This window comes from Lissotriton helveticus, chromosome 1_1 (genome assembly GCF_964261635.1).
Source record: "Lissotriton helveticus chromosome 1_1, aLisHel1.1, whole genome shotgun sequence".
NCBI classification, from domain to species: domain Eukaryota; kingdom Metazoa; phylum Chordata; class Amphibia; order Caudata; family Salamandridae; genus Lissotriton; species Lissotriton helveticus.
The window spans coordinates 984,081,915-984,096,387 of NC_136057.1; positions in this window are offsets into that span (position 1 = coordinate 984,081,915).

The following is a 14,473-nucleotide window of genomic DNA, read 5'->3' on the forward strand; positions in this document are numbered from 1 at the left end:
TTCTCAATTTGACCAGCACACAAATCACTATCCTCTTCTTCACTTACTTCCTCTTCTGCAACATATACATTCTTGTAGTACTTATTGTTTTTCTTCAAATACAATGTTGCCTTTTTGACTTTCCTAACATCCACTAAATCTTGCCAGATTTTCTTACTCTTTGTCGGAACCCCATTAACTAAGATAACCAGAGGTTCCTCTTCCACTTTCTCTACTCCAATTGTATTAATGTTTTTCTTCAAATCTAAAGGCAAATAAACAACTCTTCCCTTTAATCCTCTCTGTAAATCTGATGGAGGCAATTTCCCTGTCTTTGGCTCCATTCGTACAATAGCCTGAAAGGGATGGATACTTTGAATCAAAATAGATTCATAAGTATTTAAATCCTTCAATTCAGAAGGAATGTCAACCAATTCCAGATTATTATGAACCGCTCTAGCAGGCATCCGGTTTTGATTTAATTTGTTACAACAATAAGTACACACACGTTGATCCGATCCCAAATCAAAACAATTTTCTACCATCAAGTATGTTGCAAAATCCTTCCATTCACTATTATTTTCACTTTCACTTTTCGCATATAAATCCACTAACTTAGTCTGATTCTTATAATAAGTGCGTCAACAACACATACAAGTGAAATTAGGCCTCTCACTTGATTTCACCTGAAACGTGGCAATTTCTTTCTGAAAATTATCTGTACTGGAAACCTGTACACTATCTTCCACATTACCTTCTTCTTCTTGGTCAATTTCAACATTCTCCTCTTTACTTGCAAAGTAACAAAACTCAATTTCTTCACAAATATTCTTCACATCTACTTCAGAACCATGCAAAAGAGCAATGCATAATTGTTTAAGCATAATTGCTGGACTCTTAGCATAATACAACATTCTAACTAATTTCCTCACTTTATTATGATGCACTGCTAGCATCCTGAAATGATGAAAAACACTCTGGCATACTCTCCTGGAAAGACAAGCCAGTGAATGACCATGCAAACCTGTCACTTCTCTCACTCTGCAAGGATCTAATTCTTGCAACAACTTCATTTTCTGTTTTAAAGTTTTCTTATTAAATGTCCGTACAAAATCACAAAGCAAATTGATGGAATCCTGTCGCACACTGCAAATACTACTACACTTCCAGGTATACACTGGTCCCTTAGGACGTCTTCCTAAAACCTCATTACCTAACACCTCTTCTGCCTCTGTTGTCACAAGTTTTTCTTTTTCAACTGGACAACCATCTTTCACCTCATAAGCTCGACCACTGGTGTCAACTGCATGCACCAAATCATTATCCTGGAAATAACTCTCCTCATTAAAAAATGCCTCACAACTTGAACTATGCATCCATTCTCCTGAAAAAACTTCACAAAAATGACTACGATTAACTGTTCTCTTCCATCTACTATTTCTTTTGAAATCATAAATTGCCTTGTTTAGCTTCCTAATTCTATTGATTATCAAAATAAATAACTTTCGCTTAATTTCAAATGCCTAATCAATAATTTTCTCAACTTTTTTTTCTCTTATAAAAAAACCACTTTCTGTTGACCTTTCTTAATATTTTTTAACAAATTGCCAATTATCCTGTTGCGGAACATTCGTCTACGAATGTCCCTAAACTGATTTTTCCTTCTACTACAATGCACAAAGTTATCTCCTGCTCTAGCAGTAACATTTTTGATTGGCCTTTCCTTTCCGTTTAAATTGGCTCTCTTTTTCTGGACTAAAACATGTTCTGTAGTACTACTTTTTTTTCTACAAATGTTTCTTAGGAATGATTTTGTTGTCTTACCCGGAGCTTTCTTGGTGACTTGACAAGTTTTTATTGTAGAGGACTGCTGCAAGCATTTAGTAATCTGCTGTCTTTGACGTTTTGTAGCCTTTCGGGTTCTTTCTTTAGATGGCATAATGTAGTTTTGAAATGATCTGCAGTTGAATCTGTGGTAAAATATTATAAAAATGTTTTTAACCACTATTACCAAACAGTAAATCAATAACAGTCGTCAAAAAATTAACACAATACTTGTCAATTTTACATACAATAATTTTTAGTGCATTGGCAAATTTAGTAGTCACAAATAGTAGCAAAGAAATAGAATGCTTCTACATTTGACCTTTGCTCTTTTATATGTGAATCTGAACTAATTTTTATCAGCATATTTCCCTATTTTATTAAAGACACTTCACACAAGCTGTTTTTGAAGATTTGTTTAATTTTAAATGAAAAGGTTAACATGTTTACTTTTCGTTTCCAGTAACTTTTAAAAATAAATGTTTATAGTTCCATAGGCTCGAGCAGGTCAGCTTCCCACCCTATGTCATACAATTCTGACAAATCGGCATCCTCATCATGATCTTCATCATCCTCAGGATTTAAATCATCCAAGGGATATACTTCCACTGATGTTTCAATCACAATTTCAATGATAATATCGAGATCAACAGATTGCTCATTATCACTCATGCTTGATGTTGTCATTATCTTTAAAGAAAGAGAACAACAATGAGATGTTGCAGAGTAAGAGACAAATCTCAGAGACTATAATTGTAAAATTGTTTAAAAAGAGTAACATTTTGCAGATATTATTTAACCATGTCCAGCGATGCTGAGGAGGTGAGGCCTATGTCCAAGTTTTCAGTGAACAGGACTCATCTCTTCTTAACCTTGGATAAGCCTCACCAACTCTGTGTCCCCTGCTAATACTTAAATGTAAAGGGGCAGATTTATGTTAACTGGCACATCCCCAGGGATGCACCAGTTAACGTGCGCCGCTGCTCTGCCACCCATGATGTGCCGCATTTACAATGCAGAGCACCATTGAGCAAAAACAGCACAGATGGGTCACGCATCTGTTCCACAAAAATGGCGCATTGCACGAATCACGTTGTAAGCGCGACATGTCTACTGCAATGCACAGGGGCAAGCCACACATTGCATGGTGCATCACTCCTTATGCCTGTTTCAAACAGGCATAAGGATTTGATTCAGCAATGCCATAAATGTGACTCAGTGAAATCTTCTTAATTTTACTGTGTTAGTTTTACAGGGCTTTCATGCAAATGACTGGCCACCCTACAACAAAACGCTCACATGAAATCTGACGCAGGTTTCATGTGGCACAGGACTTTACAGCATGACACATCTGCATAGATGCATCAAGTTGTAAATATGTCGCAACATAGCAAATCTTTTGCACCGCCGCTGCGTCACAAAAGTGACGCACAGCGGCGCAAAAGAGGCACACGGCTATCATAAATCTGTCCCTAACATTTTAAATGATTGATTCAGGGTGACGATAAGGTGTGGCCTATCCAGAGGTTTGTTTGAGGTGAGGCCTACTCAGGGTTGCAGATGAAATTTAGGCTTGTTGAAGAGTACAGAGGAGATAATACATGTGCAGGCCTACCAATGAAGTGAGTCATGTCCACTTCACTCTTGAACAAAGGCCAGACCTCTTCTGTGTCCGTGGACAGGCCTAAACCTCATCTGCACAATGTGATTCGTAAAGTTAGGAAACACAGGTGATGTAATTGAAAAATGTGGAATTTCTTTTCCTCATTTCACAACCACATCACCTGTGTTTCCTTTGCTTAGGTATCTCATTGTGCAGATGGAGTCTAGCATATCAAAGAGTACACAGAAGTTGAGCACTGTATACAACAATTTTGACATTTACAGAAGATTCAGCTTCTCCATGCCCCCTACACACTCCTAAATGTTTACAGTTTAAACTGACGGTATCTTGTTGGAGATGAAGTGAGTCCTGTCTTGCAACATGGTGCATCTTTTGCTTCACTGCTGCATCGGTTTCATGTGGCACAGGACTTTACAGCATGACACATCTGCCTAGATGCATCAAGTTGTAAATATGTCGCAACATAGCAAATCTTTTGCACCGCCGCTGCGTCACAAAAGTGACGCACAGTGGCGCAAAAGAGGCACACGGCTATCATAAATCTGTCCCTAACATTTTAAATGATTGATTCAGGATGACGATAAGGTGTGGCCTATCCAGAGGTTTGTTTGAGGTGAGGCCTACTCAGGGTTGCAGATGAAATTTAGGCTTGTTGAAGAGTACAGAGGAGATAATACATGTTCAGGCCTACCAATGAAGTGAGTCATGTCCACTTCACTCTTGAACAAAGGCCAGACCTCTTCTGTGTCCGTGGACAGGCCTAAACCTCATCTGCACAATGTGATTCGTAAAGTTAGGAAACACAGGTGATGTAATTGAAAAATGTGGAATTTCTTTTCCTCATTTCACAATCACATCACCTGTGTTTCCTTTGCTTAGGTATCTCATTGTGCAGATGGAGTCTAGCATATCAAAGAGTACACAGAAGTTGAGCACTGTATACAACAATTTTGACATTTACTGAAGATTCAGCTTCTCCATGCCCCCTACAAAGTCCTAAATGTTTACAGTTTAAACTGACGGTATCTTGTTGGAGATGAAGTGAGGCCTGTCTTGCAACATGGTGCATCTTTTGCATCACTGCTGCATCGGTTTCATGTGGCACAGGACTTTACAGCATGACACATCTGCATAGATGCATCAAGTTGTAAATATGTCGCAACATAGCAAATCTTTTGCACCGCCGCTGCGTCACAAAAGTGACAGACAGTGGTGCAAAAGAGGCACAAGGCTATCATAAATCTGTCCCTAACATTTTAAATGATTGATTCAGGATGACGATAAGGTGTGGCCTATCCAGAGGTTTGTTTGAGGTGAGGCCTATTCAGGGTTGCAGATGAAATTTAGGCTTGATGAAGAGTACAGAGGAGATAATACATGTGCAGGCCTACCAATGAAGTGAGTCATGTCCACTTCACTCTTGAACAAAGGGCCAGACCTCTTCTGTGTCCGTGGACAGGCCTAAACCTCATCTGCACAATGTGATTCGTAAAGTTAGGAAACACAGGTGATGTAATTGAAAAATGTGGAATTTCTTTTCCTCATTTCACAATCACATCACCTGTGTTTCCTTTGCTTAGGTATCTCATTGTGCAGATGGAGTCTAGCATATCAAAGAGTACACAGAAGTTGAGCACTGTATGCAACAATTTTGACATTTACAGAAGATTCAGCTTCTCCATGCCCCCTACACAGTCCTAAATGTTTACAGTTTAAACTGACGGTATCTTGTTGGAGATGAAGTGAGGCCTGTCTTGCAACATGGTGCATCTTTTGCATCACTGTTGCATCGGTTTCATGTGGCACAGGACTTTACAGCATGACACATCTGCATAGATGCATCAAGTTGTAAATATGTCGTAACATAGCAAATCTTTTGCACCGCCGCTGCGTCACAAAAGTGACGCACAGTGGCGCAAAAGAGGCACACGGCTATCATAAATCTGTCCCTAACATTTTAAATGATTGATTCAGGATGACGATAAGGTGTGGCCTATCCAGAGGTTTGTTTAAGGTGAGGCCTACTCAGGGTTGCAGATGAAATTTAGGCTTGTTGAAGAGTACAGAGGAGATAATACATGTGCAGGCCTACCAATGAAGTGAGTCATGTCCACTTCACTCTTGAACAAAGGCCAGACCTCTTCTGTGTCCGTGGACAGGCCTAAACCTCATCTGCACAATGTGATTCATAAAGTTAGGAAACACAGGTGATGTAATTGAAAAATGTGGAATTTCTTTTCCTCATTTCACAATCACATCACCTGTGTTTCCTTTGCTTAGGTATCTCATTGTGCAGATGGAGTCTAGCATATCAAAGAGTACACAGAAGTTGAGCACTGTATACAACAATTTTGACATTTACAGAAGATTCAGCTTCTCCATGCCCCCTACACAGTCCTAAATGTTTACAGTTTAAACTGACGGTATCTTGTTGGAGATGAAGTGAGGCCTGTCTTGCAACATGGTGCATCTTTTGCATCACTGCTGCATCGGTTTCATGTGGCACAGGACTTTACAGCATGACACATCTGCCTAGATGCATCAAGTTGTAAATATGTCGCAACATAGCAAATCTTTTGCACCGCTGCTGCGTCACAAAAGTGACGCACAGCGGCGCAAAAGAGGCACACGGCCATCATAAATCTGCCCCTAAAATTTTAAATGATTGATTCAGGATGACGATAAGGTGTGGCCTATCCAAAGGTTTGTTTGAGGTGAGGCCTACTCAGGGTTGCAGATGAAATGTAGGTTTGTTGAAGAGTACAGAGGAGATAATACATGTGCAGGTCTCCCAATGAAGTGAGTCATGTCCACTTCACTCTTGAATAAAGGCCAGACCTCTTCTGTGTCCCTGGACAGATCTAAACCTCAACTGCACAATGTGATTCATAATGTTAGGAAACACAGGTGATGTAATTGAAAAATGTTGAATTTATTTTCCTCATTTCAGAATCACATAACCTGTGTTTCCTTTGCTTAGGTATCTCATTGTGCAGATGGAAACTAACATATCAAAGACTACGCAGAAGTTGAGCACTATATGCAACAATTTTGACATTTACAGAAGATTCAGCTTCTCCATGCCCCCTACACAGTCCTAAATGTTTACAGTTTAAACTGACGGTATCTTGTTGGAGATGAAGTGAGGCCTGTCTTGCAACATGGTGTATCTTTTGCATCACTGCTGCATCACAAAAGTGACGCAACAGCGGCACAAAAGAGGCGCACGGCATTCATAAATCTGCCCCTAACATTTTAAATGATTGATTCAGGATGACGATAAGGTGTGGCCTATCCAGAGGTTTGTTTGATGTGAGGCCTACTCAGGGTTGCAGATGAAATTTAGGCTTGTTGAAGAGTACAGAGGAGATAATACATGTGCAGGCCTACCAATGAAGTGAGTCATGTCCACCTCACTCTTGAACAAAGGCCAGACCTCTTCTGTGTCCCTGGACAGGCCTAAACCTCAACTGCACAATGTGATTCATAATGTTAGGAAACACAGGTGATGTAATTGAAAAATATGGAATTTATTTTCCTCATTTCAGAATCACATAACCTGTGTTTCCTCAGCTTAGTTATCTCATTGAGCAGATTTAGTCTAGCATATCCAAGAGTACGCAGAGGATGAGGACTGTATCCAACAGAGCAATGTACATTACTCACCTCCTTTGACACTTACAGAAGCCTCAGTTTAATATTTCTCAGTTCAATATTTATTTAAAGAAGCACACAAAATATGACCTTCTCATAAATGTGAAAAGTGTTTTTTTTTTAAAAAAAAAACGATTTTCTGGTCATAATTTGAAAACACAACACAGGTCCTATGTAGAAGCACATCCTATCAGTACTTAAATTAGCCAAGCACACATGAGGGCGTATTTACAAGGACCTTACACCACAGGGAAATAACTTACATTAAAATGGGGAAAATAACATCAAAGGGACTCAAAGGCCTTTTAAATATGCCCCAAGCAGCCAATGAAACTCTAGCAGTACATATCAAGAAACTTAAATGACTTCAATAAACGTTTTTAAACACATCAAGTAAAGCAGTTATTCAACTACATTCATGGGAAAGTGACTTAAAATGCCCTAACACACATGAAAGCGTATTTTGAAGGCCCTTAAACCATTTTTGCATCACTTTTAACATGGCTATGTAACTCAAAGAAACAAAATCTAAATTTGCCAAGCACACATGGGGGCGTATTTACAAGGACCTTGCACCACGGGGAAATGTCTTAAATTAAAATGGGAAAAATAATATCAAAGGGACTCAAAGGCCTTGTAAATATGCCCCAAGCAACCTATGAAACAAAGCAACATTTTAAATACACAACTTTCTTCATAATTTTCTCCCTAAAGCATACTATTCTCTATCTAAATTAAATGAATCTTTTCTCACCTCAGCAAATATTTTTTGAGTTTCAAAACAGTCTCAGACACACACCAATTTGTCTTCAGCAGAGCAAAAGGTATGCACTCCAGAGGCTGCAACCAACAATGACACAGAAATGCTGTAATTCATCACACATATCTCTCATGTCACCCAATCAAAACTCTTCCCTCACTTTTTTCAAATCAACACCCTTCCCCCTTCTGCCCTTTCTGCCTTTTTTCCATAGCAACCACCTCCTGAAAGACCTCTCATGTTTGCAAGTTCACACAACAATGTTTCAATTGAACTCTGAACTCTCAGTACACCTGCGTACCCAGTGCAATCTTTCATAAAACGATTTTTTCTTGACCATTCAAATTACATCTTTCAAAGAACTCATCCATGCACCCTAACTTTCTGTTTTCAGCAATCAAAATCCACCAATCACTGCTACTGATTAATTACCACAGAAACTCCACAGTTTTTTTCATTACATACTCCTACTGTTCCAACTGCCATTTCATTACCACACTTCATCTGACTGCAGCAGAACCTCCTCTCACCATGTTTTCTGTCTGGATTGTTGGACATAGTTATATCCACTGGGCTCAAAGGTATACTGATAACAGAAATTTACACAACCTCAATTTACAAAATGTGGAAATCAACTGGATTGGCCACAGAGGATTAAGATGTCACCAATTGATACCATTGGTGAAAACCTTTTTGCATTTGCCAAAACCTGACCTGTTAATTGTGCACTGTGGAGGAAATGACTTGGGCACTTTGACTGGGGTAGGTCTGGAAATGCTTTTAAAAGACACCTTTGACCAATTGATGGCACTTTTTCCTCAAACTGCCTTGGTATATTCAAATATATGCCAAAGACAGAAATGGAGCTGGTCCAACCAATTTTGTCCACAAATGGAGAAATCGAGGAAGCATGTAAATAAGTCTGTTTCAGCTTACATGAGAGACCATGGAATGGGCTCCATCTACAACAATAACTTGCGTTACTACATGCAAGATATCTACAGAGGAGATGAAGTTCACTTCTCAGATGAGGGGAACAGAATTTTCATCCTGAATTTAAGACTATGTATTGGTACCTACTTGTAGGTACCTAAATCAGCCACAGGACCCAAAAGCTCTTTTCAGAGCTACCCTACATCTGATCACTCACAATTATTATTTTACTCTAACTTTTTTCACAAATTTTCACCAAAGTACGCTCACCGGAGCGCTACCCAGTACGCGCACCGGACGCTAACCGTGCAAAAATTTGAAAAAAATGTGTTTTTTTCGCACATATGGGCATCCTCAGCCACCCTCAGAAAACCTAGGGGGTCAGGATACGTTTACCGTGCCCCCTTCTACCCATTCTCAACATTATTTGCCCTCCATCTTGTATCTCAAATCTACCGAAACACAAAATGGAGGACTCCCGTAACGCTGCCGGTTCGCGTACCGGGGCGCGCACCGGGAAGCGCTCGCTCAAAAAAGGTGGGAAAGTAATATACAGAAAAACCACTGGAGACACTTTCACGAAATATAGATTAGCTCATATTACATACCAATCCCTACCATTTTCACAAATTTGGTTGGAATTCCATTTAGCCATTTAGCCTGTAGACCTCTCTAAATACCCTGAGGTAAATTACTTCACAAAACACATCTGAAGTGTTGGAATTGACAACCAATTAAAATGTTACTTTCATTTTCTACTTTTTTTACCTGACATTTGATTGGTTATGTACCTGAATATATATAAAGAAAGAGAGAGAAACACAGCCATTTTGACTACTACTTCCTGAACTACATTGCAAGATCATTTTCACTGACAACTTAAACTTGTTTTTAAAAGGTAAGATGTTATTTTATAAACTTTAAAACATTTTCAGATAGTTATATACTATCCCTTTGTAAGAGTTAGACATTGAGAAAGGCTTGTTTATTATAATTATGGATTGATTTAGGTTTCTTTGGTATAATTATGAATTTACTTAGGCTTTTTCACAGGCACTTTTTAATAGTACTACTTCACGCCTGAAAAGTACCTGTCTGAACTTAAACCCAACAGTGCCCTGTCTCTACTGATATATTTATTTTTTATGCAAATTTCAGCACAAAAATGGAAGGAGAACAGAACGTTTCCTTTGAAATTGTCCTAGAGATGAACAATGAGGAAATCATTGAACCCATTGACTTGGAATTCATGGATGAATCACGAGACCATGAACTTCTACAATGTGTAGAATCTGTGGATTTCTTACTTCAATATGAGGACGGTCAAATGTGGGAAGTTATGTTCAGTCAAAAAGAAGACATATCGGACAGTCAAATGTTAGACGTTCTATTAAATTTTGAAAAAGAATCAGAAAAATAAATTTATATTTAATAATCAAAAATTGTTCGAGTCTTTAATCATTTTTATATCTAATTCATAAACTAGTACCAAATTGATTATAATGTAAAGTCAGACTTATAGTATACTGTGCAACTTTATATTATCTCCAATGTGTATTTAACATCTCTTTATCATCTCCTGCCTCCATATTGTTTCTGCTTTCCTGACACACTATGGTATGAATTCCATATTCCACAATTACTTCTGAAACAACATGCAAGATATCTACAAAGGAGACGGTGTATATTAATTTTTTGACTCTGCATTGGTACCTACATATTGCTACTTAAATTTAAAAAAACGAAAAAAAAAACAACAAAACGAACAATCAATAAACATACAATATTTAAAAAGTCTATCATTCTTTTTTTCCTTATATTACGCTCCCCGGACTGCTTCCCGGTGCGCGTACCTGGCGCTCCCCACGCAAAAAAAACGAAAAAAAAATTATTATTTTCCACCGCGGGGCCCTTTTAAAGCCTCCACATCAAACCTAGGGGGTCAGGGAGGATCTGCTATGCCCCCTTATGGTCATTTACCCCTTTGTTTTGGCCTCCTCTTGTCTCTCGATCCTACCGAGAGACAAGATGGCGGCCACTCTGGACTGTTTAGAATGTTGACAGACACCGGAGAGCCAATCAGCTTCGCTTCGCGAAGTTCCGTTACGCGTCAAGTACGCGAACCGGGGCGCTGCCCGGAGCGCGCTTACAGATATATATATTTTTTTTAACGTTAATTTCTCAAAATCCACTGGAACACATATATTGAGACCTAGCAAAGGCACATCGGGCTACCAGTCCCTACAATTTTGCCAAGTTTCGTGGAAATCCATTCAGCCGTTCGAGCTAAAAGTGAGGCCAACCGCCCTATGGAAAATTGCATCGGAAAAACGTGTTTTGGGACCCCCCTTTTTCCTCGGCCCCCCCTTGACGAAACCCCCCCAAATTTCCAGGGGCTGCTCAGAAACAAAATGTTCCATTTTCCTGAAAATTTCAGCCAATTCCGTCCTCAAACGCCAAAGTTATTCGACATAGAATTTTCACAAATCCCATAGAGAAAAAATCCTAACTATATATACCTACTGGCGACCGCCAGTAGGTAATATATATATATATATATATATATATATATATATATATATATATATATATATATATATATATATATACATATACATATACATATTTCACCATCCTGACATCGTCTTTGAAAACAGGCACCGACACCGTGATACTTTGTGGCACAGATGGCTTTTTAATTTCCATATGCAAGGAATATATTTTTATATATATATATATATTTAGTTTTTTTTACTGAAAAAAACATAGGTTTTCAGGCACGTTATAGTTAGGAATTAGCATTTAAAAAACCTTAGGAATTCACTAAAAATTCATAGGTTTCAGTGACGTTATAGTTAGTTGAACATTTGACTCATATAAAACCAGAGAAATTCCCCTGTTATAGTTAGTTGAGCTAACTATAACTTGCACGCCAAAATGCACTGCTTATGATGTCACATATTACATCACTCATGACATGGTCAGTGACATCACTGATGAGCTTCAAAAAAGCATTTGATTACTTCATATCATTTCCCACTGTAACAGTTGGACGACCCCACCCATTTTACTCATTCTCTCTACAGTGTTTGATGAGAGACACCTCTTCTGCTTAGAGAGCTTTTTTGAAAAGTTTTTTTGCTCTGTACACATATCTTATACTACACACAACATGCAACGATCATATTGATCAATATTCATGGTCTGTACATTATCCTTCCACTTGTGATTGCCATGAATCACAAACGTTCCATCAAAAAACAAATATGTGTAACACGATGCCCCTGGTGTGTGCGTGTGTGCACATTATTGTACTAAATTTCGGGCTGGGTAATAATGACACTAAGAAGTATCAGGAGTCACGGGAAGAGTGCACATCCTAGATCACATGTGACAAACAGTAAACAGCAACGTGTAGATTTCTTTTGCTGTACGCTCTGTTGACAGGCTTTACCAATACACTAGTGTGTCATATGTGAGACTTTCAGATTCACATTTGACACGTATTCCTTGCCTGTAATGAGTGTTGTCACTGTGTATGACGTAGCCTCACTGCTGGTCCTCCCTCCATCCGACCACATTCACATGTGTACGCTTCGCGATAGCAGCAACTTTCAATAATACCGCACACCATTGACATGTGTCTGCGCATATCCACAACCTTGACAATGACATGTGATGTTCACCATTCAATCTTTTCAAACACCATTTCATTAACGATAGTTGCCGCCCTCCCGACACTTGCTACACTAATGTAAATTGCACACTCTGCGAGGTCAAAACTACAAAAGAAACACACATGAGTACACTTCCTGGTGAGGCAGGAACTGAACAACACCGAGGTCCCCGGAATAATTATTCACACCCATACGCAGGTATGGTGTACGCAAGCCCAGCCCACTCTGCGTACATATAAATAGGATTACCATGATGACGCATGTCACTCTTCTTCCACACTGCCTCAGGTGATATGGCCGCATCCACCTCGCATATCACATTGCGCAATACAAAAAAAGGGATCCATGAGTTGTACACCATCCGGGCAATCAACACAGGCCCTAAATTGTGAGCCTTACTGCTCGTTGTCTACGAAAGGGATCCATGAGGTGTCCACCATCCTGAAATCATCACTCCAGCTGAATTGCGAGCACTTCAGCCCGTAGTGTTTGCTTACACAACAATGACAGCAGGAAAGCAGAGCGACCTGGTTGCACAGGGCCTCCAATTGAGCATGGTGCGGTGGGACGGGTGGGGTGCATCACCCTGGCTGCGCAGGTGCGAACAAACAATGTTACTGTGCGTAATGATGTGATCTCAGACCTGATTCAATCTCATCTCTGTCTCATTTTAAAGACCTGCTGGACAGTACTGTAGGCCTAAGCCAGCGGGCAGCGCTGCCCTACTGACACCTTTTGAGCACAATGCTGCGGGAAGGGGTGGGGTGCATCACCCTGAGTGCGCACGTGCGAAAAAGCGATGTTGCCTTGCATAATTATGTGATCTCTGATCTCATTCAGTCACATCTGTCTCATTTTAAGGACCTGCTGTACCATACTGTTGGCCTGAGCAAGCGGGCAGTGCTTCCCTACAGACATGTGGCGTTGGGTTTTATGGGACTGTAGTCAGACCCTCCAGGATTTCGCGATTTCGCAATTTGCAAAAAAAATTCGAAATCGTCCGTTTTGTAAAAATGCCGCGATTTTTACAAAACGGCCCGCAAAATTTGTAAAATGTGATCCAAACCTCTCAAACCGATGAAATACCTGAACAGTGCCTGTGCACCACACCTATAAGAGGACAATAATGCAGTTCACAGTCACACTCCAGGAATGAAGTCTGGTTCCTTTGGCTGGTGATAGTCATTCTGATTTTAGAACTGTTAAAACTATCTTTTTAGCTCTTACAGTTACATATTTTTAGAGCTCAGTTCATGCGCCCTTAATCACTCCCACCAATGGAGAAACTGGACTGTAGACGACATCACCCTGTTCTGTGTCTCCCGTGGAGGAAGAGGGGGAGAGATCACACCACTGCCACAGACTTCTCAGGGGGGCTACGTTTCCCATCACCCCCATGTGAGGAGAAGTGAGACGCTTGCCTGTGGCGTGGGGACGTGCCTGGGCAGCGCCCAGGCCAAGGGCAGGCCCGTCCACGGTAGTCATCGCCCAGAAGAGGCTGGGCCCCCCTCCAAGCTGTACCTCTCAGGAAGGAGTGCAATCCAGAAGATTGCTTGAAGACGACTATTATAATAGATAAGTGCAAGGGGACACCCCAACCAGAAGGAGGCGAAATAGTGAATACCCTCGATTTCTTTGTTACGAGGGCATTAAACATTCTATCACAGGAGATCAAGCTGACGGAGCGCCGCCTTTCATAGGAGGAGGGTAGGAGAGGTACAGCCCTCCCGTAGCTATATCTGAGGTTCCACAGACGCCAGATGGGAGGAAGGACTCCGGCGGTTTCACCAGTTGCCACTCAGCAAGCCTGCATGAAGCTAGGTCCCTGCTATAATAGAGCCAGCGGTCAAGAGGAAAAGAGGGGGCGGGGCAATTAAACTCAAAGACCCGAAGGTTTTGAGAACAACCAGATCTACCAAAGAGGCGAAGTCAATGGCCCATAAGTTGTCAGAGAATTCCTTTTCTCCAACAATAAATGAGGACCTACACAGTGTGTGTGTATGTGTGTGTGTGTGTGTGTGT